General features: G+C 37.4%; 2 long non-coding RNA genes across 4 annotated transcripts in view; one reads left to right on the forward strand and one right to left on the reverse strand.

The window, feature by feature from the left end:
- LOC139178964 (uncharacterized) overlaps positions 1-5671 on the forward strand; it is a 42617-nt gene extending 36946 nt beyond the window's left edge. Inside the window, exon 3 of the long non-coding RNA XR_011563403.1 lies at positions 27-5671. This is a non-coding gene — a long non-coding RNA (uncharacterized lncRNA). The remainder of the gene's footprint in view (positions 1-26) is intronic.
- The window catches only part of LOC139178963 (uncharacterized), a 42682-nt gene that overhangs the window by 8149 nt on the left and 8947 nt on the right, over positions 1-25586 (reverse strand). The window contains exons 2-4 of one of the 3 annotated variants that reach the window (XR_011563401.1): positions 4753-4840; positions 1486-1540; positions 20-120 (exon numbers count right to left, since the gene is read on the reverse strand). This is a non-coding gene — a long non-coding RNA (uncharacterized lncRNA). Of the gene's footprint in view, positions 1-19; positions 137-884; positions 904-1485; positions 1541-4752; positions 4841-25586 lie in introns of those variants that run through there. The other 2 variants (XR_011563402.1, XR_011563400.1) reach the window with 2 other exon arrangements.

Raw genomic sequence — 25586 nt, forward strand, 5'->3', positions numbered from 1 at the left:
GCAATAATATTCATTTTACCTGGTAGAATGAAGACATCAAAGAAGAATGAAATAGAGAAAAAGAGAAGGATCTTCATTGCAAATAATTTCTTAGGAGAAAACCGTCCACAGATCTTCTGTCTTAACTCAGGTGTTGTTGAAAGAAGAAAGAAAAGAATCTTTGATTACTGAGGCTTATTGAGGGTAAGAACATTTCTATGCTTGGTTGAATAGTACGATGTTCAAAGGTACTGTTGGTAGAAAAAAGCTGATGTTTTGCCACACAAAAATGCAATCTATTATGCTGATTCCTTTTGAGATCACTTTCTTTAAGAAACTTTTAACAGTTACAAGATTATGGGCATAAATTGCTATGTGACCAAGGTTGGAAATAAAACTGCAGTAATCATGTGACATTCCAAAGTATGTTTTGTAAATCACATATACTATTTTAATGTCAGAAAGGTAAAAAATGAGTTTCAATATAATGGGAAATTGAGAACAGAATTTTAGACTGAAATTACCACTGAGAAAATTTAATTTTTTATACATAAATGTACTGGATACCAGAGTGGTCAGGTGACTTCATGATACATATCATTTTATTTAAAGTATATGTGAACATAAATAATGACAGCATAATAATGCGTTTGGAAATTATTTGTACCCTGAAGGAAAGCCAGTCTCCTCAAGCAGGATTTATAAATTTCAATGCATAAACAACCAAGGTTAAAAAGTGAGATTGCATTTCTCTCTTTTTTTCTATATAGCTTGGAGTTATTTCTGAACTCATCCACAAGTTTTCCATGGTTTATTATAGTAGATATTGAAGAAGAGCAGCTGAAATTGTTCCCTAGCTCCCATAAGTAAAGGTTAGGAGCAATGGTCTATTGATTCTGTCTTACCACACCCGAGAAGGGCACTAAGAATCAGTGTAGAAAAGAGTTCTGGCTAGCATTAGTCACCCTTGTTTTATAGCAACAGAGGCTTTTGCTATTAAAATACGTGTAGATATTTAGCATCTCAGCAAAGCTTCCTGAAAAAGTAATAATGAGTTATATCTAAGAATTGTTTCCTTCTGCAACCAATTTCTTCACTCTATAAAACATGAAATAAAAATGAAGAACTATTTTTGGAAGCTAAGGACTTGCTTGGAAGCACATGATTGAGAATTAACATCTGACATAGATTAAGATCACTTAGGCATAAGTCTATGTAAGAATGACTGATTCAACAAAAATTAATCCAACTCCTACCATGTGCCTATCCTGCTCTAGTTGCTGTAACGTATATGCGGGAAGATAAGAGTGTTTGATTGCTGTGCGTAAGGATAAATACTAGCTGAGTCACTTAAATTCAAATTCAAACTCTATTAAAATAACTTTTTGGTACTTTCTCTGTTATCAGAACTCCTGTAAATAAACATAAGAGCAGAGAAGAAAGGTCTCTCATTGATTTTCTATTTTATTCCTTTCCAAAGATGTTACAAATGTGTAATATCATTACCTTCCTTCAAGGATCGCAACCAATTAGAAATTTATCTTGGATATTTCTATTAAATCTGGAGGAAAAAAACAGAAAAATTATAACAGAACTGCTGATTCACTTAGGATACTTTGTAACCCAAAGTCTAGTCCCATGGAGAATATGGAAACTACTTTTCTTTTTGACCAGGAAAGCATCATTTCATTCTCTCAATCTGAAAGTCCAATATGTTAAACACATTCTATAGAATCTATATCACAAGGTAGAATTAGAGGACTCCTTTCAACACTTATTATTTGGATATGAGAATACATAATATTTAAATTGCTTTTGTTTTACAAAAGTGTGAAGAATTTAAAATCATAGACAACTGGATAATTTAGGTATATTTGGTTCATTGACTGGGAATCTATGACCATCTTGTAGAAATTTTAGATATTTAGGAAAATAAATAAGAAGATCTTCTTACTGCTTTGAGAACTTCAGATTATTTTTCAAAATACATGAAAAAAATACATGACAAATCAATAGGAAAAATGCCATTACAGTTATATGAAAATAGTTCTTCTTTGTCTTCTGAGTATATTTTCCCTGTAGCACAAAGTTCAACATTAAAGACTGTATATCACAACATTTCTAGCCTATGGATTTTGCGAATCTAGTAAGAAAAGCCTAGATGGCAGGAATTAAGGCAAAAACTAGTATACTGAGTGCATTAATAAGCTTATTTTATTATGCTTCATTTGTCTCTTAACTTCCTAATTCTCCTTTTTAAATTATAGAGAAGTAAATTATTACTGGAGTTAGTGATTTGGGGTCCACAACATTTAGGTTTATTAAAAACCATTGCTTGGATATTAAAATGCACAAGATGTATTTGCTCTCTATGCTATGCTATGCTAAGTCACTTCAGTCGTGTCCGACTCTGTGTGACCCCATAGACAGCAGCCCACCAGGCTTCCCCGTCCCTGGGATTCTCCAGGAAAGAACACTGGAGTGGGTTGCCTTTGCCTTCTCCAATGAATGAAAGTGAAAAGTGAAAGTGAAGTCGCTCAGTTGTGTCCGACTCTTAGCAACCCCATGGACTGCAGCCTACCAGGCTCCTCCATCCATGGGATTTTCCAGGCAAGAGTACTGGAGTGGGGTGCCATTGCCTTCTCCGATTTGCTCTCTACTGATTGAGAAATAAGGGGAATTACTTCCTTTGGATCCTGAGACTAACCTTTATGGGAGTAAAATCTCCCTAATTCCCTTATTTTTAAATGATTTTTATTTTTTTTAATCATCATAAAAATGAATTTTCAATTTTTCCAAATACCTTATGGGAAAAAAGTAAGAGGAAAATAGCAAATCCAAACTAAGAAATCAACTGTAAAAGGACAGCTATAAAAAAAGACATGGAAATTTTCAAATTTTAACAAACTGCTTCTTTTTGAACTGTGGGGCCCAAACTATTCCACTACCTCTGTCCAAAACCAAAAAATCTATGAAAAAATTTCTGGCTGAGGACCCTCACTTGGCAGCCTGTCCCAGGGGCTCACTTGAGACCTGGGACATGACCATTCTCTCATGTCCAATTTTTTCCATTGTAGGAAAATGAGAATCCCAGGCTTCTCATAGAAAAGAATTCAAGAGTCTGTCATTTTGATAACTACTAGACTACAGGACCCTTGGAGGACCATCTAAATCCCTTCCACAAATCACATTAACAAACTGAAAAATAAAAACCATATCATCATCTCAACAGATGCAGAAAAAGGTTTTGACAAATGCAATACCCATTTATGATTTTAAAAAAACAAAAAACAACTCCCCAGAAAGTGGACATAGAAGGAGCCTACATCAACACGATAAAGGCCATATATGACCAACCCACAGCAGACACATTCTCAACAGTGAAAAACTTAGAGCATTGCCTCAAAGATCAAGAACAAGACAAGGATGTCTACTCTTGCCACACTTATTCAACATAGTTTTGGAAACCCTAGCCATAGCAATCAGAGAAAAAAAGAAAAAGAAAAGGAATCCAAGATGGAAAAGAAGTAAAACTTATTTTATGCAGATGACACAATACTATACATAGGAAATCCTAAAGATGTTACCAGAAAACTACTAGAGCTCATCAATAAATTTGGTAAAGTTGCAGGATAAAAAATTAATACACAGAAATCTCTTGCATCCTATCTTTACCAAAGGCATTTATGAATTTAGTAAATGATTTCCTAGGGGATAATTTCATATATGAGCACTACTAGGCCGCTGAGAGAAAAATAGTGGGGTAAGTGTCCTTTTCCTTCCAGTAATGCACCAAACTGTTCAGAGACTGCAAACACTCCTCATCTGAGGACATTATTTAGAGCCCACCAAGAGACAGGTGCTGTGGTGGCTCAGATGGTAAAAGTGTCTGCTTGCAATGGCGGAGACCCGAGCTTAATCCCTGGGTCGGGAAGATCCCCTGGAGAAGGCAATGGCAACCCACTCCAGTACTCTCGCCTGGAAAATTCCATGGATGGAGGAGCCTCGTAGGCTACAGTCCATGGGGTCACAAAGATTCAAACAGACTAAGCGGCTTCACTTTCACTTTCACTTTCAAGAGACAGAAAGCGTTTGACATGAGATTTACTTTTGGCATAGCAAACAGAGAGGACATGTTATTCCTGTACAAAGGCTCTTGATTAAGATAATCTCAGTGTTCTCCTCACCTTGGCTAAACTGTAAATAAGTTTTTTCCTGGCAATAGGCCCCCAGTTTCCCTTTTCTTAAAGCATTTACTTGAGAAAACGTGCAATATAAACTCTTTTTCTTTGAGATGTAGATAGTCTCCCAGTCTCATTCTAGTTTTAGAACCCAAGAATGTCTTTCTCAAGGACCTTTTCAAGAAATAGATGATAGCCAAGGTTTGGTAACCTGTTAGGCTGGTGGTAGAAAAAAGTAGAAAAATGAATATGCACTCAGATTTTGAGATTTGGATGAATTTTAGAGTGTTTTCAAGGAAACAGACAATAAAGAATGCAATGTGTGTATTAAGTGATGGTGAGAACATATTCCAAATGATAAGAAGATACTCATGACTTCTCTGTAACTTCATGGGATGTGCTAATGGCAGGGGAGAGGGGAGAACACTTTTTGGATAGATGCTTGAACAGATACAGTGTCATTTGGAGAGAAGAAAGGGCAATTTTGCAAATGGTAAGATAAATCAAAGGAAAGTAACCCCATGAGAAATAAATTCAAGGTAAAGGAAATTGCTTAGATTTGATACAGCAGAACAAATATAATTTACGTGACCTTGAAGTGATAATGCTTTTCTGTGATCTTCAAACTGGAAACTGTGCTCATAAAGTGAAATCTTCAAGGCTGAACCCCCAAGAACACTCTGTAATATCAAGCACAGATAACACAACTAATTAAAGAGGGAAAGTTCTTACTGAACAACCTGTAACATTTCAACCAACCACAAGGCTATTACAGGATAAACTGTTCACTAAAATGCCACATGCCCTTTGATCGAATCTATGCTCCACTGATACTCTAAGTACTGATAGTCATTAGTGATAGAATTTTATTACATAGTGCAAATAATAAAAGTTATGTCTTTGTGTGAGACAAAAGTGGGGGGAAAGACAATCAAAGCAATCAGGGCACAAAAACACAGAGGAAGACAGAACTATGGTTTGGCTTGAAACCCTTGCTCATTAAACATTTCCTGACTTACAAAATTCATTAATATTTATGTCAGATGTGAAAAAATGTTGCCTGTTGATTAGGGCAACATTGGAACATTTTTTGTGTGAAGCTAATATTTATCTGAGAATCCTCCTTGCTTCTTTGATCGCTGATGTAACTCCTCTTGGTTCAAGGTCACAGAAGCATGTGGAGTGGAGCTGTTCACCAGTGTACGGCCCCAGAATGTTCAGGTTAGAAGAAGAAGAATCAGACATGATTATCTTTTTTTCTTTCCCTTAACTATGTCACTGGGAGTTAAGGGAACGACTTGACTATACTTGTTGCATAAGGAAGCTACTCGTCAAAACCTTTATTTTTTCATTTAATATTGAGTGCTTTCAGAGGGAGAATGGAAAGCTTTGGTGAAAATTACATTTTCTTTTTAGTTATAGCACAATTTTATGCTCACAGTCCCAGAATATAAAAATGTAAAAAAAAAAAAAAAAGTTTCTGTGTATGCTCAGTTGTATTCAACTCTTTGTGACTTCAAGGACTGTTGCCCACCAGGCTCCTCTGCCCATGGAATTTTCCAGGCAAGAATGGAAAGAATGGCAAGAATTCCTACTCCAGGGGATCTTCCCGACCAAGGGGTTGAACCCGCGTCCCTTGTGTCTGCTGTATTGGCAAGCAGATTCTTTACCATGAGTGCCACCTGGGAAGCCCCTCCCCTACATAATATATAATTGTCTTTTATACATCTCAGTATTCTCCTTGAATGTGAAGAATTAGCTAGAAAGAAGTCTAATGCCTCTTCCTTGCTCAAAAACTCTTAAAATTAAAAAAAAAAATACTGTGCATCACTATGTTGAATATTGGGTCTTCTCAGTGCTCAGACAGTAAAGAATCTGTCTATAATGCAGGCTACAGTCAGGTGGGCTACAGTCCATGGGGTCACAAAGTTGGATGCAACTTTCATTTCACTTCTTCACGCTGAGTATTATACTAGACACTTCCCATGTGATCTGACATAACTTTACTGGGTGGTTATTGCCATCTTCATTTAAAGAGAAGGGAAACAGATTCATAAATAGTATATAGTTTAGGTTATGCAAAATGCTATAACAGAGAAACCCAGATGTGTACAATGCCTTAAACATGATAGAAGTTTCTTTCTTTCCCATGTAATGTCAAAATGGGTAACATTGATCTGTAGGGGGTGTATAGTCCAAGCTGTAGATTTTAAGACCCAAGTCCTGTTCTCTGGGTTGGGAAGATTCTTTGGAGTAGGAAATGGCAACCCGCTCCAGTATGCTTGCCTGGAGAATTCTGTGGACAGAGGAGCCTGGTGGGTTATACTTTGTGGGGTCACAAAGAGTCAGACACGACTGAATGACTAACACTTTCACTTTCCTCTTCCATCTTAGGATTCTATTACTTTCCAACATGTGGGTTTCAAGGTGACTGAGCAAAGTGGAAGAGAAACAGACTCTTATATGGGCTATTTTATGGAACAGTCCTAAAAATATTACATACTACTTCCTTTAACCAGAACTCAGTCAGGTGGGCATTTTTAATTCTAAAATAGGCTGAAATATGCCTATTGTGATATCAGAAGGAAGAGAAAATGAATTTGGGAACGGCGAACCAGTCTTAAGCCCAGTTAACTTTTCTGGTCAGCAAGTATCCATTAACATTTTTGTCCCATATGTAAAACAGCCTTGCCGCCTTCCCAAAGGAGACAGCTCAAACTCTCATTTCAACCAAACAGCTGTTGAAGAATACAGCATCTTCTAGTACTGTGCAATCCTTTTTCTCAGATCTAGATATAATGTTAAAATATAAGTTATTTTCCAAGAGATAGATACAAGAATAATCAAAACAATATCATTCGTAGTAGTGTATCATTGGAAACAAATTTCGTGGAGGAGAATGAATAACCTGTGGTCTGTTCAAAATGGCCAGTTAGTGCAAAGAACTCCAGTGACATCCAAAAATATAGATGAATTATAGAAATCTAATATACATGACCTGTATACAAGTCTAACATTTGTGTTACAATATGCTGTGTAAACTATGCTAATATTGCACTGGCAGGTGGTATACATCCTTTCTAGAGAAACACCCTTGCTATATTGAGCACCTTCTTTGAAAAGTTTACTTTGGGTAGGAATGTATTCTCTAAGTGCAAGTAAATGAAAGCACCTGCACAAGAAAGCAAAAATAATTTGTTGCCCCAGGAAACTGAGATACTGAAAGCCAGGCAGAGACAACAGACTGCTCATGCCACAGTGTGAATCCTCCCAGTGACTCTTAAATCTTCACTAAACTACTATACCTAAACACTACTTACATTGAAGTGAAGATTTTGGAGTAACCAAAGAAGAAAGGCAGTTTTAAACGGATAAATTATCTAGGGCTGAATGGCCCAAAGGGATTGACAGGGAATGGAGTTCCCCATTATCAACGGAAATGGCAATCATGAGACTTATGTGAATTAAAAAGAAAATATATTCTTTTTGTACATCTCAGTGTTACATGAGTAAATGTGTCACTTTGTAAAACAGTAACAAGTAAGTCAATGAACTGTCAAAGCTCAGCGGTTTGGAAACTTCCTGAAGAATGTTTTTTAACCATATGTGGCCCCAAAGTTTGTGAATTTCCACTTGTTAGGCTTTACTATGATTATTGTATTCAAAGTACTGGTAACAAATTTTTAAAAAATATACCAAGTCAACCATATTTAAATAAATAAAAAAGAAAAAAAGTAAGACAGTTATATTTCAATAAATAAAACAAAATAAAATATGCTTCCTTAAATAAATGCCACGGGTTTCCCAGATGGCATTAGTAGTAAACAACCCGCCAATGCAGGAGACATAGAGACGTGGGTTCGATCCTGGATTGGGAAGATCCCCTGGAGGAAGGCATGGCAACCCACTCCAGTATTGTTGCCAGGAGAATCCCATGGACAGAGGAGCTGGGCTACAGTCCATGGGATTGTCACAAAGAGTCGGACATGACTGGAGTGACTCAGCATGCACACACAAGAATAAAGTTATATATTTTATTTGATATTTTTATTCTCAAATTGATTAACATACTTAACAGTTTTTTTCTTTTTAAGTAAAAAAACCCTAGCCTAAAGAAACATCTTTTTTTTAACAGAGGTTTCTGTAAGACCACCTCATACTATACTTATTGTTTCATGGGAATCCATTATGCTTAAAATCATTTAATTTCAAATTCGATATTATGTTCATTTAGTGTTTTAAGCTATATTCTTTACTATTTTCAATAATTTTCATCAGAGTTTGGCTTTAACAATCATCTCCTCTCTCTTTCTTTTATCTTGAATACCACTTTCTCCTTTAAATGAACCCCATTTTCTTCAAAGTAAGAAAAAAGAGAAAATAATTTATTCAGTGTTTCTTCTGTGTAAGGTTTGGTTCTAGATGTGTGTGTGTGTGTGTGTGTGTGTGTTAGTCATATCTGACTCTTTGTGACCTTGTGGACTGTAGCTCGCCAGGCTCCTCTATCCAAGGAATTCTCACCAGGTGAGAATACTGGAGTGTGTTGCCATTCCCTTTTCCAGGGAATCTTCTCAACTCAGGGATGGAACCCAGTCTGCCACACTGCAGGCAGACTTTTTACCATCTGAGCCACCAACAATCTTCCCAATCCAGGGATGGAATCCGGGTCTCCCACATTGCAGACAGACTCTTTACCATGAGCTACCAGTGCTCTAGATAAGGAAGTATTAAAAAAATAAGAATAGAAAAGGTAGGGTTCATACAAACCTAGGCCAAACTTTAAGTCACCTAAACCACTGATATTAATAAAGATTTGTTAATATATTTTATAATAGTTCAGGAAAACACTTCATCAATATTCAAGAAAAATGTCAGAATTCTAAAACCAGGAGGACTGAATCTCATCAATGATTGCCTGAAACTGTTTCTTCCTGTGAAGGAAGGCTTTTCCTTATGTCTACCTCTTCGTTTAAAAATGAGCATTTTAAATTGTGAAACCTGAACATACGTTTCAAACAAAATAGGTGATGGTCTTATGAAAAGATTAGGAAAAAGGGAGCAAGATTTCTTGGATTGGTTGTCCCGAGTCAAACATTGATGGACTAACTAAAGCCCTTTTTCAATTTTTTTTTGACTCAATGACAATAAGTTATTTTCCCTTTTTAACAGGGATATTGTATTAATAATGACTTATGAACAAGAAACAATCTGCCGAAGATAGTTTGAAATATCTAGAGACGTCTATTTGTGACATGAAATGAGAGTAAAGCTGTGTTTGCCCTTCCTTTGTCGGAAAGGTCAAATGTCTCAGAGCATTTAATTTAAAAAGAAAAAGAAAAGTGCACAAAGCACAGCACTATTTCACCAGTTGAAATGGCTCTGGAGTCTTCCATCAACTTCAGGAATTAGTTTCCAAGTGTTGCCTGCTTTCATTCAGTCTGCAACCAGCATGGAGCAGACCACCTGCTGTGAAATAAGGGTGTAGCGACCAGCAGTTATTATAGCAGTAGCCATAAGTTTATTGCTTATTGGTACTAAACTTAAATCTTTGTAATTTTGAATTACTGAGTTAGCTTAGATTTATGGAGATGCACAATCATTTAGAATGGCATTCATTCCAGAAGGGTATATTATCTAAACCAATTTTCTTATAGCGCTGCAATTGCTATGCTATAGTTACGGTTGTATCAGCATTTCCATTATAAAGTCCTATTTTCAGGGTTTTATAATTTGACCATAAAATTCTCTCCTTGTTGAAACTTGGCAAACAAGGTCTGAGGCATAGAACTCAGTTTTTTTTTTTTTTTTTTAAATTAAAAACAAAAAAAAACATACACACTTGTTTGGTCTATTCAGCCATTTTAGGCATTAAGTCTGCAAACAACAAAAATATACCAACTATATCTAGACAGATGGAAAGCAGTGGGGAAAAGAACAATTAGTCAAAACACCAAGATGTAGAAATGGTCAATTTCTATCAGTTAGTTACATGTTAAGTTCCTGCCAGGGTAGGAAGAACAATGGTCTGAATGGTTTGAAGATGCAAATGAAAATCTCACCAATGCTAGTAGCAAACCAAGAATTGGGGCAAACCATCTCTGAAGATCAGATTCCTCATCTAGGAGGAGGACAGAATTATACTTCTCCTATAAAGGTGTGAGAATCCAATAGAAACAAAATCTTTGACATTGTAAAAGCAGTTTATAAGCACATAATATTATTTCTTTGGCTGACAATAGCTCGTTCTTCTAAACTTCCAAGTCTTAGGGTCCACACTACTTTTTAAAATTTATAACATGTGCATAGCTCTCCCCCAGATATATTGCAAACTCATGGAGTAGAGAATGTCTCTCTTTGTCTCCAAAGTGACACATAAAATTATTTGTTGAATTCATGGCAAATTAAACTGGTTTTACACTATCCTTTCACAACTGAAGAGTGGTTGCCTGACTATATTTTGCATACAATCATGGTTTCTAGTTAGAATTGCTGCTGCTACTAAGTCGCTTCAGTCATGTCCGACTCTGTGCGACCGCATAGACGGCAGCCCACCAGGCTCCCTCGTCTCTGGGATTCTCCAGGCAAGAACACTGGAGTGGGTTGCCATTTCCTTCTCCAATGCATTTTCTAGTTAGAATTAACCCACCCTAAAAACACGACTGCTGCCCTCTAGTGGTCATCAGGGAATGTGCACATGGTGTACCATGGAAAGGCCAGAATCATGACAGATTAATGGGGATTTATTGTTTATAATTTATAGAGTACATAAAACAAATCATAAGTCCTTAAGAGTCTAAAATATTCAGTACAAAAAAGGGAAGGCATTTCTCAGTGTTGTATTAATGCAAATGTTGAAGAATGAAGGCTATGATGACAGACTGCTTAGGGTCAATCCTGACTCTACTGCTTGTCTGCTTTATACATTAGCAAAATATCTAGTAAGTCAGGAGACCTAATTTCCCATCTGTGAAATTGAGGGTAATAGTAACAATCACATCTGAAGGTTATCCTAATGATTATAGGATATTCCCTGTAATCATGAACATTTCAGTGATGTCCATGAAAACCTTCACTCCTATTAAGTACTAGACAAATGTTAGCTATCCTTATGTTGTACATTCTGCTGTTTCATTGTGAGTATAATATTCTTTCCAAAACTGTCATTCATAAGGAGTGTTTTCTTTAAAGTGTTTTCTTTGAATACTTTGTTTAAACAAGCTTAAAGAAATTGAAATTGGGGGAAAAAAAACCCAAGTGAATGTTTTTTTTACTATTTAAGGTATAAAATATAAGTCAGTTCTTAACCTTCAGCACACTTATGATTCTTTCACTTATGATATAAAAATGTAATTAAGAATCATTAAGGCCCTGGGCTCAGAACTGAACAGAGTAAAGATGTGGTCTTCACTATGCAGAAATGTACACTCACCTGGTATACAGACACAATACTCAGGCACTTTAGAGTTGGAGGCAGAGAAGGTGAGCACTGCAAGAACTGGGTTTCAGTTCAATTGCTGTGTAAACTTTAGAAAGCTCCTGTGCCTCAATTTCCTTATCTACAGCATGCAGAGGAATGTTCATAAAGTATGTAGTGCAGTAACTGGAACATTCTAGAGCTGAAACATCTAAGAAGTCCATCTCATTAGGACGTGTCCATGGCAGTTACATAATCCCATCCATGACAGTCAGTGAGTGAGAAATGATTTTTATTTGCTGGGGGAGGGAAAATTAGAACCAAATAACTTACAACCTCCAAAATGGACAGGAGGCCAACATTTTTTCCTACTTTTCAAAGATATCTCAACTTCCTGAGTCCTTTCACACTGAGAAGAGAATTATTTGCTATAGAATCTGTAGAAAGGTGGACTTTTTCCTAGTGATCTAGTTATGCGAGGGGTAAGTTCAGAGTGAACTGTCTGTGTGAGACAGTTGTTAGAAAGAAAACGAGACACTATAGGAAAGCTGCCATTCTACAGGATATATGCTAGAAAATTAGAATACATTGTCTTCCCTGAGTTAAGAATATTGATCCTAAATTCAGGGAAGGGGTAAAATAAATAGAGATATTATCTGGAAAGTGGCTTATTCCTTCTGGGATTTTGCTTTCTCTCACTTGGAAGGATAATCTGCCTAGGACTTAAGTCCTCAGAGACAAATTTTCATATTCCACCTGTTATGGGATAGAGATACATGGGAAAAGATTATATAAACAAGAAGAGATACTGAGAAAGATGGGGGTGTGAAGAACAATGAGAGTCTGAAGGGGATGGTTTGAGGATGAGCCACCTAATAGTCCAGTGTTCACCTCTGTAGTTCACTTCAGTGAACATCTAGGTGGCATACTCTTAGTTCTGCGTTACAAAATTCAACAGGCACGTGTTCAATGTACGCTAAATTAGGTGATTGGAATTCAAACACAAATTAAAAATAGACCCATGTTCTCAAAGAGATTATGGTTTAGTGGGAGAAACGGACTAACTCTGAAGATTTTAATAAAATACAATAAGGGCTTTCACAGAATATGGGCCAATAATACTTTGAGACTTCCTTAGAGGGACAGAGAGTATTGAGAGGAAGTCTAAAATATTTTCTGAAGGAGATTGTATACCCGAAGGTTTTAGTGAGAGCGATTTTTCATCAGTTAAAGAGAGGCACAACGTGTTACTGACTGAGTGGAGAACATGAGCAAATGCTTTTTGTTAGCCTGCTCCCCCACCCTCCCCACCCCTTGTTCCCTCCACCACACCCACCGACAGCCCCATCACATCCCCGAGTATCTCTCTCTGTAGCATGCTGGGCTGGGTGTCAGGTGAACACATATGAATGTGACTGGTATTTACTCACAATGAATCATCCTCATGTTGGATGGACCAATCACAAAAGGTAGGCATAATAAGACCTCACTAGACTTTGTAAATACAGTTTAAAAGGTAGATCCTGATACTGTGTTGGAATGAAACCAGCAAATCAGTCCACACTTATTAGGATTTGGGTTATTTTCTTTGACGGAGCAGTAACCAGGATATCTGTAGTGACTGACTACTCTTGAAACTGCGTAGTCACTCTTTCTGTACTGTGTATACTCTAATGAAAAAGATGCACTAGCAAATTGACCATCAAAAGGGGGCAAGGTCATCTGTAATGTAAACACAGCACATACCTGGAAGCTTCAAGAGTTTATAACATCAAGCCTCTAATTCAGCATAAATCAAGGAGTCTAGTCTAGTGAGAAATTCTAGAAGAAGTGGTAGTGATAGGAGAATTGGTAGGAGTTAGCTATAGGAGTGGAGAAGGAAATGGCAACCCACTCCAGTGTTCTTGCCTGGAGAATCCCAGGGATGGGGGAGCCTGGTGGGCTGCCGTCTATGGGGTCACACAGAATCGAACACGACTGAAGTGGCTTAGCAGCAGCAGCAGCAGCAGCTATAGGAGTGACTGGGCTTGGGTAGGGGAGCCCCAAATGTGCCAAGATACCATATGGATTATTTTGAATTACAGTTTACTTGAAAAACAGTCTGTATAAGAAGAACACTCTGACCCACTTTCTTCCCCTGAAATCAGGGGAAAAAAGCTCCTATGGGAATGCATCCTCCCTACGCATAAGGATGGAGGTCATCCTTATCACAGGAGATATGGAATATGAGCCCGAGAAAGTTTTATAAGCAAACTTTGTTACTTCATTAATTTGTCACCCTAAGCAAAACCCTTTTGATTTCAAACATAATCATTATCTCCAACACCAGTGGGGTACAAAATATTCCTGTGTATAGACAGAGGAATACACTGGGTTACAGAAACAGAAGTGTCTTGGAGGCACCTGGATGTATTACCCACAGCTAAAGACAGACTAGAAAAAGATGTAGATTTGAGAACTGGGAAAGAGAGATTTTGGCATATTGAAGCTCTTGGGGTCTCATCACTTTTATTGAAAGACCCAGATCCCTAGGGTTGCACCTCTTAGCTCTACCAAGACAAACTTGGTCACCATCCTTCACTAACTCTATGTCCTTAGCCAGGCAATGTCATCTCATTGGACCTCAATTATCTGTAACCTAGCAGTAATCATACATTAGAGAGAGGGCCTATTTTGAGAGTTCTTAAAATATTTGTATATATTTTTCCCTAGCTGCTTCATAAGCTGTTATAGTATTTTTCGAATTAGAAAGTCTTTCTTTGGATTTAGATTACTGGTATCTCCAAGAACTCCTATTTAAAATAAAATTTCCTTGACATATAAGAATAACAGTTATAAAACAGTGCTTACTATATCAGACACTGCCCTAAATAACTTGCATATTTTAATTCATTCGATTTCTTAAAAGCCCAGTGCTGCCACTTCAGTCGTGTCTGACTCTGTGCGACCCCATAGATGGCAGCCAACCAGGCTCCCCCATCCCTGGGATTCTCCAGGCAAGAACACTGGAGTGGATTGCCATTTCCTTCTCCAATGCATGAAAGTGAAAAGTGAAAGGGAAGTTGCTCAGTCATGTCTCACTCTTAGCGACCCCATGGACTGCAGCCCACCAGGTTCCTCCATCCATGGGATTTTCCAGGCAAGAGTACCGGAGTTGGGTGCCACTGCCTTCTCCATAAAAGCCCAGTAGGTAGGTACTATTTTTATTATCCATTTTAGAGATGAAAAAAAAAAAAACTTGGGAAAGAAAAGTCAAAAAACTTGATCCAGGTCTCACAGCTAGTGGTAGGATTTGGATCCTCACAGCCTAGCTCCAGAGTCTGTGCTTTGATGACTTATACTACTATTAGTGTCTTTAGTCGGAGAAGGCAATGGCACCCCACTCCAGTACTCTTGTCTGGAAAATCCCATGGAGGGAGGAGCCTGGTAGGCTGCAGTCCAGCGGGTCATGAAGAGTCGAACACGACTGAGCGACTTCACTTTCACTTTTCACTTTCATGCATTGGAGAAGAAAATGGCAACCCACTCCAGTGTTCTTGCCTGGAGAATCCCAAGGTCGGGGGAGCCTGGTGGGCTGCCGTCTATGGAATCGCACAGAGTCGGACACGACTGAAGTGACTTAGCAGCAGCAGCAGCAGTGTCTTTAGTAGGATAAATTGTTAATGAAGAATTACATTAGTCAGATCTGAATGCCTGATAAGTGCAATCAACTTATAGGATAAGGTTTTTCCAGAATGAGATTCAGGGCTGATGAACTGTAGTGAGAAGTAACGATGCTATAGTGTTTAATGCTCGGTTAGGCACCATGTTTAAACTCCTGGACATTTGGGTGTAAAAGAGGATGTGCCTGGTGGAATGGATATAAATAGGGACAAAAGAGTTACAAAGGAGGAGGAATCCATCAAAGACATGTTCAGACACTTTCTTCTGACAGTATCTATCTGCCCCGAGTATTTCCATGGTTATCGATACATGTTTACCTGTTTGTATTTCCGCAGATAAGTTACTTGGGTAATGTGGTACCAAGTTCTTGATCAATTTGTTGAAAAGTGAGAGAGTCTTTGGAAACAAAGAATCTGTAGAGCATTTCAAATATTTGATAGCACTTTCCCCTCCCTGCCTCCATTTGTTTTCATCTCGCTCATTTTATCTTGATTCTGTTGTAACAGATGCCGATGGAGTTTTTGACACTGAGAATGCCAGATCTATCATTAATGTGTTGCCAAACTGGGGAAGATTTACTAACAATATGTTTTGCCTGCATCAGTTCGCTTCTTTTAATAGAGAGACTCATTTGAATAACATCTGAATAAGGGAGTTAATAATAGTAGCCTAGAAGCGAAAGCCAGATTGGATTAATGAGCAACTGACCCGAATCTTCACCCTGAATTAAAATTGAATGGCATTAGAATAATTTTGGAGGCACAAAATGTTCTGTCAATTCTAAACCCTCCTTCCACCCTTTTCCTGCTTCTCCTCCTGCTACAATATTTTTAACACAGAACTTGCCTCTGCCCCTTCTGGCTTTACTTGGGAGTCTAAGAAAGAATGTACTGGATTGACATTAAAGTTATTTCATAGTATGAGCAAAAATATTGTTCTGAAGTTGGTTAGAAATTTTAATTCTTCAGAGATGATGTATTAAGTAGTTCATGCTGACATATATGTATATATACATATATATATATATATGTATATATAATGGTTAAAATGGTAAGGGGAATTAAGAAAACAATTTTCTTTTTTAAAAATGCAAATATATAAGTATTTTACAATGTTATGTTCAGTTTGTGGGTGGAGGGAGATAGAAAGAGAGAGAGGAAAGAAAGCAGAGTGAGAAAGAATCATTAGTGGGTAGCCGTTCAGACTTATGTATTTGTAATAATGGCAAAAATTTGCTGTGAGACAGGATTGTCTTCTTTGAGAAACGCAGTGTGAGCTTGTGCCTATCTAAATAGAAAAAAATATATAAGAGGTAGAGGGGTCCAAGGAAGGTATGTGTGTATGTGGGAGGTATTTGAAAGATTACTTTATTTTATAGCTAATTTATCAGAATTGAATTTCTAGGTTTTGTTGTTATTCATCTTTTTGAAGTGTTAAATATAGAACAAGTTAAAAAAAACTTAAATGTACACATGATAAATGCGTATAACTAGCACTGAAATCAAAATGAGAAAATTGTCAGCATCTCAGCCATTCCCCTTTCGCCCCTACAAAAAGGTAATCGCCAGCTGACTTCAATTCCCCAGGATTCTCTTTGTGTTTGTACATTATATTGAGAAAAACAGACAATCTATAATTTTTGGAGTCCAGCATCTTCCATCCTGTTTGTGAGATTCAACCATGTTGGTGTGAATAATAAAATAGGTCATTCATTCCCTTTCTCATATGTATGACTAGACCACCATTTATTTATCCATTTTCTAGTTAAAAAATTGAGTTGCTTCTAGTGTATGGATGTTATATATAGTGCTGCCACAAAGATCATGTATGTCATTTTTGCTCAATGTATGTGAATTTTTTTTTGGTACTTAAAATATGAAAAATAATTTCCACAAACTTAAGAAAACACTGTTCCTAGACTTCTGTTTGGCTGGGAAATTCAAGACACTGTTTATAAACACACTTTGTGTCTAACTGCCTCTGATTTTTGTTTGTCATGAATTTGTCTATGTCAAAATCTCAAACTTCTCCTAGGAAGCACTTTGACTTTCTGAATTAAGCTGCACTTTTTTTCCAAATTCCTGGATTTTACTTGAATAGGGACAAAAAAAGATAGTTTTTACTTAGTATAAAAATGGTCATTAAGTGGGATTTCTGACATGTCAAAATCAATATGTTAATATGCTTTAGTTTGAGGAAAAGTAAAAGACAAAGCAACAAATACTCACTTTCTTTGAACCCTGTACTTGGAAATCAAAACAGCAAGTCACTCTAAGAATTTTGTGAAATACTTATTATATTGGACTATAGATCTGCACCAAGTAGCACAATTAATCATTAGCCCATTGATGGAGAGTATATTCAAAATCAGCAGAGTAGAAAAGAGAAAATTTAAGTAGCACAGTTATAAAAAATTTTAAATACAATATTGAAAGAACATTACATAAGGCAACTTCAAAAGCCTCTCCTGAAGAGAAGATTGAACACAGTTTCAGTTTGTAAATTAATTTAAGATAAAACATAGACTGCAGGGAACATTCCAGTAGGATTCTGGAGTAGACTCAACCACTGACATAAGGAGAAACCTATCCTGTATTTTTAAAAGTAAATTCAAGCCCATTTAACCAGAAAAAAGTTAAAATGTGAAATTGTCATTTAGAAAATATTAAATAATGTGTGGTTAGACATTTCCAAATAGCCTAAGAAAGTAAATAGGCTAGAAATTAATATAGTTTATGGCTCTTTAAATAAAACAACCAAAAGGATCAATGATCTGTACAATTTAAGAGTTTAGAGATAAGAAAATATATTGCGTTGCAAGTAAAAAGCCTTTAAAAAAACCAATATTCCACATTGGCAAAATTAAGAAGGATAACTATTAAAAATCTTTCCAGTGATTCTGCTTCAAAGGAGTATTAGCACTCCAAAATTCTCTGTCTTTCCTCTAATCTAATAGAATTGTTTATAATTACAGATGAGTAGCATAGCTTTCTTATTTTTATGAATATTCCTATATACACATCTAATCCCACTACTATAGAATACCAGATACTTGAGAGAAAAAAATTTATTATCTGAAAAGTAAAAAAAAAATGACTTTTAAGATTGAAAAAGGAGAAAGAATTTTACATTAAAATAGAAATGACTAGTTTAGCCAGACTGTGAAAGAAAGATAATAGAAGACAAATTTGAGGGTATATAGTAAGTCATAAAAGCCTTGAGGGGAAATAAACTTTACCTTAGCTTAATCAAACCACTTAAGAACTAAAAATACCTACATACCAACCTCTAACCCATATTTTGAGGTCATTATCAGAAGAAAGTTTTGTATTCTCAGTGGTACAACTCCTACAAATATAATAGTTAGAGTTTGCTCCTGGATAAACTGCACTGCCTCTTTGACACATAATCAGGTTATAACTGATCTAGACACCAGAATGCCCATACCAGGTATGGCTCAAGAATTTATCAAAGAAATACAATGATGGCAACATTCCCATGGGTCAGATAGCATGGATTAACTTTATATTGATCTCCTATAATATTTTTGTTTTTTACTAACAGGAATATGTTAGACCTTGCTCTACATATGTTAACTCAACAACAAGGCATGTGTAGAAAAACGACTGTCAAATAAAGCTTATCTGCTAGTTTAGCAGCCCAAACTTAGCTTCTTTACCTCCAAGCAAATACAAGCATTAAATCAGTCAAAATATCTTTAGATCTTGGATTCCTAGGTCTTTACATGTAATGTTACCATAGTAGTAAACCCCTGCTCCTAAAGAAACAACTGAATGTTTTTATACTAGTTTATTAACAAATAAACAATAACAAATTAGCAATTAACAAATTAACAAATAAACAGTAAACATCACTGTATTCTCCCCTACTACCACTGGATGTTGTTTAGTCACTAAGCTGTGTCCAGTTCTTTGTGATACGTGAACTGTTGCCCACCAGACTCCTCTGTCCATGGAATTTTCCAGGTAAGAATACAGGAGAGGGTTGTCATTTCCTCTTCTCCAGAGGATCTTCCTGACCCAGGGATCGAACCCACAGCTCTTGCCACATTTCCTGCATTACAGACGAATTCTTTACCACTGAGCCCCAGGGGAACGCCCTTACCGCCATTGGTATGACACTCCTAACCAGGGGCTCTAGTTCCCGAGCTCTCATCCAATCCTCTTCTGAGGGGATGGAGGTGATGGATTAATATCGTGTTTGTGTCTGAGAGTATGGTACCATGTATTGTCTGAGGTCTCCTTGTCTAGTTTGAAGTTCATGAGTTTTTCCTGACCTGGAAGAGCTGGCATTGCACATGTAACCTCAAGGAGGTGTTTGGACAGCATTGCTCCAGCTTTTTCCATATAAGGTGGGGCTGGGAGCAGATGGACCTCTCTTGTCATCTGCATGTTCTTCTGGTTATGATCCAGGAGGCTCAATGCTTTTGCCCCCTCTGGTATGAAATTTTTTGCTGATCTCCCTCATCTCATGTGCAGGAACACCAAAGTCTTTCTATTTGCTTGAACCTTCCCTTGGTAATTGTCAATTGATATTCTGTGTGTCAGTTTTCATTTGCATTTTTAAAAATCTTTAACACTTATATTTTTATAGCACTGTTGCTGCTACTCTGGGAAGGCAGAAAGGACCACTATCCAAAATCTGGTTCGGGTGTCTAGACTGATGTCACAATTCCCCTTCTCCTTAAAATAATATTCAGAGGTTTATTAGAGGACTGGGGTCTCTGGTTGGGGCAAGGCCTATCTCTCAAGCAGGTCCAAAAAAAAAAACAAAATAGCTGATGAGACCAAGGAAAGGAGAGGTTCAGGATTTTATGTGCAATTAGGGGGTGGTGCTGGGGTGAGGTTTTACTTACAAAGGGGCTTGCATGATTTCAGTCTTTAACAAGTGACCAAGAGGGAACACCTGGGGTTTTTTCAGCTTTCCCAAAAATGAGGCACAAGGGGAAGGGAGGAGGGTGAGGTTTGTAAGCTGACGGTAGTGCAACATTCATAAACAGAGTAAGACCACTTGTCACAAGAATGTTCTGTGTGTCAGACATCGTTAAAAGCACTTAGCATATATCAGTGGACAAAACAGAGAACACTGCCTAGTATCATTGGGCTTTCATTCTATTTAGGGAAGACAGAACATGCACAGCTGATATAACATGTGAGTAAAACAAATATGATGTTAGATTCCAGTGAGCCATATGGGGAAAAAAGAGTAGGAAGAGGAAGAAGGATTAGGGGGCAGGGGGTGGGAGCAGAAGTGCAATTAAAAACAGAATGGTTAGGATAGATCTCACTGAGAAGGGGAAACTGAAACAAGGCAGATGAAATTGTTAACCCAGCAGAACCTAAGGAAGACCGATGCAGGTAGAAGGAGCAGCCAGCACAAGAATCCTAAGGAAGCAGGGTACCTGCTGGAGTGCCTGAGAAACAGCAAGGAAGCAAGTGTGAAAGAGGGACGTGAGTCAAGGGAGGAGGAGCAGGAGGAGATTAAATCATAGGGGAAAAGGGAGACAGATTATGACAAACCTTACAGATCATGGTGAGAAATTACTGAGTGAAGTAGGGAACAAGGAGGGAGTTTGAACAAAGGAATGAGATGATATGATTTGTTTTTTAAAAAGATTCCTTTAGCTGCTGCCTTGAGAATAGACTGTAGGAGGGTAAGGATGGAAGCTGAGACCAGTTGGTGGTGGTTTAGTCACTGCATTGTGTCCAACTCTTGCAACGCCATGGACTATAGCCTGCCAGGCTTCTCTGTCCATGGGATTTCCCAGAAGAGAATACTGGAGTGGGTTGTCATTTCCTTCTCCAGGGGATCTTCCCAACCCAGGGACTGAACCCGTGTCTCCTGCACTGCAGGTGGATTCTTTACCGCTGAGCCACCAGGAAAGTCCTTGGGGACCAGTTAGGAGGCTATTAATATAATTTGGGTAAGAAACGATTTTGACTCAGGCCAGAGTGAGAGTAGAAGTAGCTGAATTGTAATATGTATTTTAGAGCCAACAGGATTTATTGCCAGGACTAGGAACGAATGTTGGAGGAGGCAATGGCAACCCTCTCCAGTATTCTCGCCTGGAGAATCCCAGGGACGGGGGAGCCTGGTGGGCTGCCATCTATGGTGGTCACCCAGAGTCAGACACGACTGAAGTGACTTAGCAGCAGCAGCAGGAAGGAATGTGAGAGAAAGATGGGTCAAGGAAGACCCTGATGTTTTTTGCTTTGACAGCTGTGGACACCTGCTACAGGTGGAGCAAGTTTTTATAGAAACATGTGCATGGAGTCAAGGTCTGCCTCTCAGTACTCCATTCACAGCACAATTCTATGGAAAATTAAAATAGGTAATATGTATAAGGTGGAAACAGATTTTAAAATATAAGCAAGTTATGAGTTGAGGCACAAATGGGGCAGAAGCAACAATGGTTCTATGTGTGGACAACAGAGTGAAACTTAGTGGTCCTTAACCCAAACTCTGCCTTTTTTTTGCAAAACAATTTTTAGTTGCAAAACTTATTTTCTCTAAGTTTCCTGTTATGCAAAATGGAATGAATATATAATTATCATGGATGAAGATGTTGGAACATAAAGACCTTAGAATTGGAGTTAAATTTGAGTTCTTGCAAAATTCTTTACTAAATTAGGGTACTGTATTTACCTCTTTGACCTCAGTTTCTTTATTTGAAGAAAGATGTGTACTTTTTTGCAGCACATATACTAAAAAAAAAAAAAAAAACTGGAGCAAGAAAAATAATACCTAACTTGTGTATATGCTGGGCTTCCCAGGTGGCACTAGAGGTAAAGAACCTGCCTGCCAGTGCAGGAGATATAAGAGACTTGGGTTCAATCCCTGTGTTGGGAAGATCCCCTGGAGGAAGGCATGATAACCCACTTCAGTATTCTTACCTAGAGAATCCCATGGACAGAGGAGTCTGGTGTGCTACAGTCCATGGGGTTGTGAAGAGTTGGGCAAAACTGGAGTGACTTAGCATGTATGCATGCATGTGTATATGTAAAGACTAAGACAAATAATGTATTTGGCATAAAGTAGGTGTCCAGTCATTAGAAATTAATTATAACTTCAATTTTTGTTCTTTTATGTATTTATATTTCCATCTTTAAAAATGATTTAAGAAAAAAATAACTTACCAGAAAAGCAATATTCATAAGTTTCTATTATTCAGAATGCTTAATTTCTTTTTTGTAGTTCATTTGTGTAGATTATGCATTTATTTATTTATCAAAACTTGGTTGCATATATACCATACTTTTGGTACAAGAGAGGTGAAGGTGAATATGGGTCCTGTCATGAAGGAACACCTTACTCTCGCCACCAAATTTCCTGAAGTAATTAGGATTCAAAATGGTTGATCTCTGTCCCATCGGGGGTCACTGTTTCACAGCTTTAAGCCTAATTCAATCCCCAGTTTCTTTGGTGTATATTGTGTTAAAACAAACCAGATATTGGAACTTCCCTGGTGGTCTAGTGATTCAGAATCTGCCTTGCAGTGCAAGGGACTCAGTTCAATCTGCGGTCCAGGCATTAAGATCCCACATGGCACAGAGCAACGACGCCCAGGAGCCACAGCTTGCTGCTCTGCAACAAGAGATCCCAAGCGACACACCTAAGACCTGATGCAGTTGAATAAATAAAAATATTTTTTAAAATAATAGAAAACACGATTCTTGCCTCCAAGTTGCTTAAAATATCTTTAACTTTGGATGAAAGTCTCCAAGGAAAGCATCATTGGAAAGTAAATTAAGGCATTACCATAACTGTGTTAAGGGCAGCAGGAAAAATGCCCCACCTTAGAGATTTTTTTTCATTTTGATTTTATCTTTCATTAATTTATTCATCCAGCAAATATGTTTAGCTCAAAATGTGGTCTAAAGGATGTGCTTTATTTGGGGTCACAGAAATATAGGAAGACAAGGTTTTGTGTTTTTTTTTCTTTTTGTATAATTATTCTGTAATGTGATAAACATGGTTATAAAAGTATGGCCAAACATTTGCAATTTTAGGAGAAAAAGAACTGATTCTACCTGAGGTATTAGGTAAGATTTAATATAGGAGATTTTAAAGGATAAATCACAGGGCAAGGACTAGGATGAAATGATGCAGGTATTCTTCTTGAGCGTAAAATTTAAGGAAAGTCAAATAATTCAGTAGTCAAGACAAATGTTGCAAATTATGGTCCATAGGCTGGTCATCTATTTTTTTAAGTAAAGTTTTATTGGGCTTTCAATAAATAAGAATGAAAGGTAAGGTTATTCTAAGAAGAGAAAATCACATGAGAAAATACTAGGACACTTGAGAATGGTACCTGAGATGTTTAAGAACGATAGTCTTGTGAGGTTAAGAAGATGTCTGAATAAAACGGTTGCTTTTCTGTTTGTTTTAATGTGAAATTCTGGATTATAGAGTCATTTCACCCTCTTTTAAATTTTCCATCTTACTGGAAGCAATGAAGTAGATTAATTGACCTTGAAGTATTTGTGATTTATTTGAAGATATGATGGGCTTTAAGTAATATTTGCTAAACTGAATAGTTTTCTTACTACTTTAAGAAGCCTAGAAAGAACGAAAGGGCATAGGGAAAGAACGAAGTGTTGGAAAGGAGCAAAGGAAAAGGGTGGCAAGTGCTTAGCAGGCACAATTTTCTTACTGTACAAACTTGCTACTTACTCCACTGTGCATGAAAAAAAAGTATAATACGGGTAAAACAAGGGAAACCTTGTAGAAACCATACACGTAGCACTCAGGGATTACGAAAGAAGACTAAAGATAGGTGGAATGTATTTAAGTTTTCTTTTAAGAAATGAAATTCTGTACCTATTTGCGGAGTTTTTTATTTTTTAAAAATTTCCCAACTTCATGGAGGAATGATTGACACAAATTATATATATTTATGTGGTACAGCCTTAATTCTTAAGGAGTACATGGTGATTTAATACATGTATACCTTGTGAAATGACTACCGCAATCAAGCTAATTAACACATTCATCACCTCAGTAGTTACCATTTTCCCCACCCAGTGGTGTAAGAACACTTCAGATGTACTTCCTTAGCAAATTTCAAGTACACAGTATAGAATTTGTAATTATAATCACCACGCTGATCTGCAGAACTTACAAGAATCATCTTCTAACTGGAAGTTTGTATGCTTTAACCAACATTTCACTTTTCCCCAATTCTAAGCCCCTGGCAAACATTGTTCTGCTCTTTAGTGGTATGAAGTCATACACAGAAAAATAGTGTATTATTTCACTTACCTGTGGAACCCAAAAAAAAGTTTGTATGTATTTGAAGGGAAAAAAATACAATACCTATGATAGTATATGTTGATTGGAAGTATGTGCTATGGGAATGGTGGAGAATGTTGGAAAGAATAAGTAATTTGAAGCATATTTACAACACGAAGACAAACAGACAGTAGTGTTCAAAAGTAGTATACCCGTTTCTGTACCATATGAAGATGAAGAACACAGTTATAATTTTTAAAATTTTATATGAAAGAAAGTGAAAGTGTTAGTTGCTCAGTCGTGTCCGACTCTTTTTGACCCCCATGGACTGTAGCCCTACAGACTCCACTGTCCATGGGATCCTCCAGGCAAGAAGACTGGAGTGGGTTGCCATTCCGTTCTCGAGGGGATCTTCCCAACCCAGGTAGTAAACCTTGGTCCCCTGCATTGTAGGCAGATTCTTTACTGTCTAAGCCATCAGGGAAGCCTAAATTTTATATAAATGATATCAAATATATGTTTATTTGAATTGTATTTGGGTCTAGATGTGATTGGCTTCCCAGGTGGCTCAGTGGGTAAAAAACCTGCCTGCATTGTAGGAGATGCAGAAGGTACGGGTTCAATTCCAGGGTTGGGAAGCTTCCCTGGTGCAAAGCACAGCAACCCACTCTAATATTCTTGCCTAGAGAATCCCATGGACAGAGGAGCCTGGCAGGCTACAGTCCATAGGTTGCAAAGAGTCAAACATGACTGAAGTGACTGAGCACAGCACAGCCAGATGTGATTACATCGGCATTCGATTTTTAGATCATTACTGGTTCTCCCATAACGCTCATCAGTAAACTTCAAGGTCAACAATGAGTTAACTTAAAATGTGAGAAATTCCTGGACTTAGGGAGAAATCTTTAAGAAAGTATGAATACCACACCCTAAAATCTGGCCATGTCACTACTTAATGACTTCATACTAAAGACTTTTTAGGGTGTAAAGGTCCCATCTAACAACTTAGGACCCAGACATAATATTGAAATTATAGTGTAGGTCATGCGTCTATCTCAATTTGCCTATTGAGTGGCCTTCACTAAGCTTGTCTTGGT

The sequence above is a fragment of the Bos indicus genome, chromosome 23 (genome assembly GCF_029378745.1).
Source record: "Bos indicus isolate NIAB-ARS_2022 breed Sahiwal x Tharparkar chromosome 23, NIAB-ARS_B.indTharparkar_mat_pri_1.0, whole genome shotgun sequence".
Lineage (NCBI taxonomy): Eukaryota > Metazoa > Chordata > Mammalia > Artiodactyla > Bovidae > Bos > Bos indicus.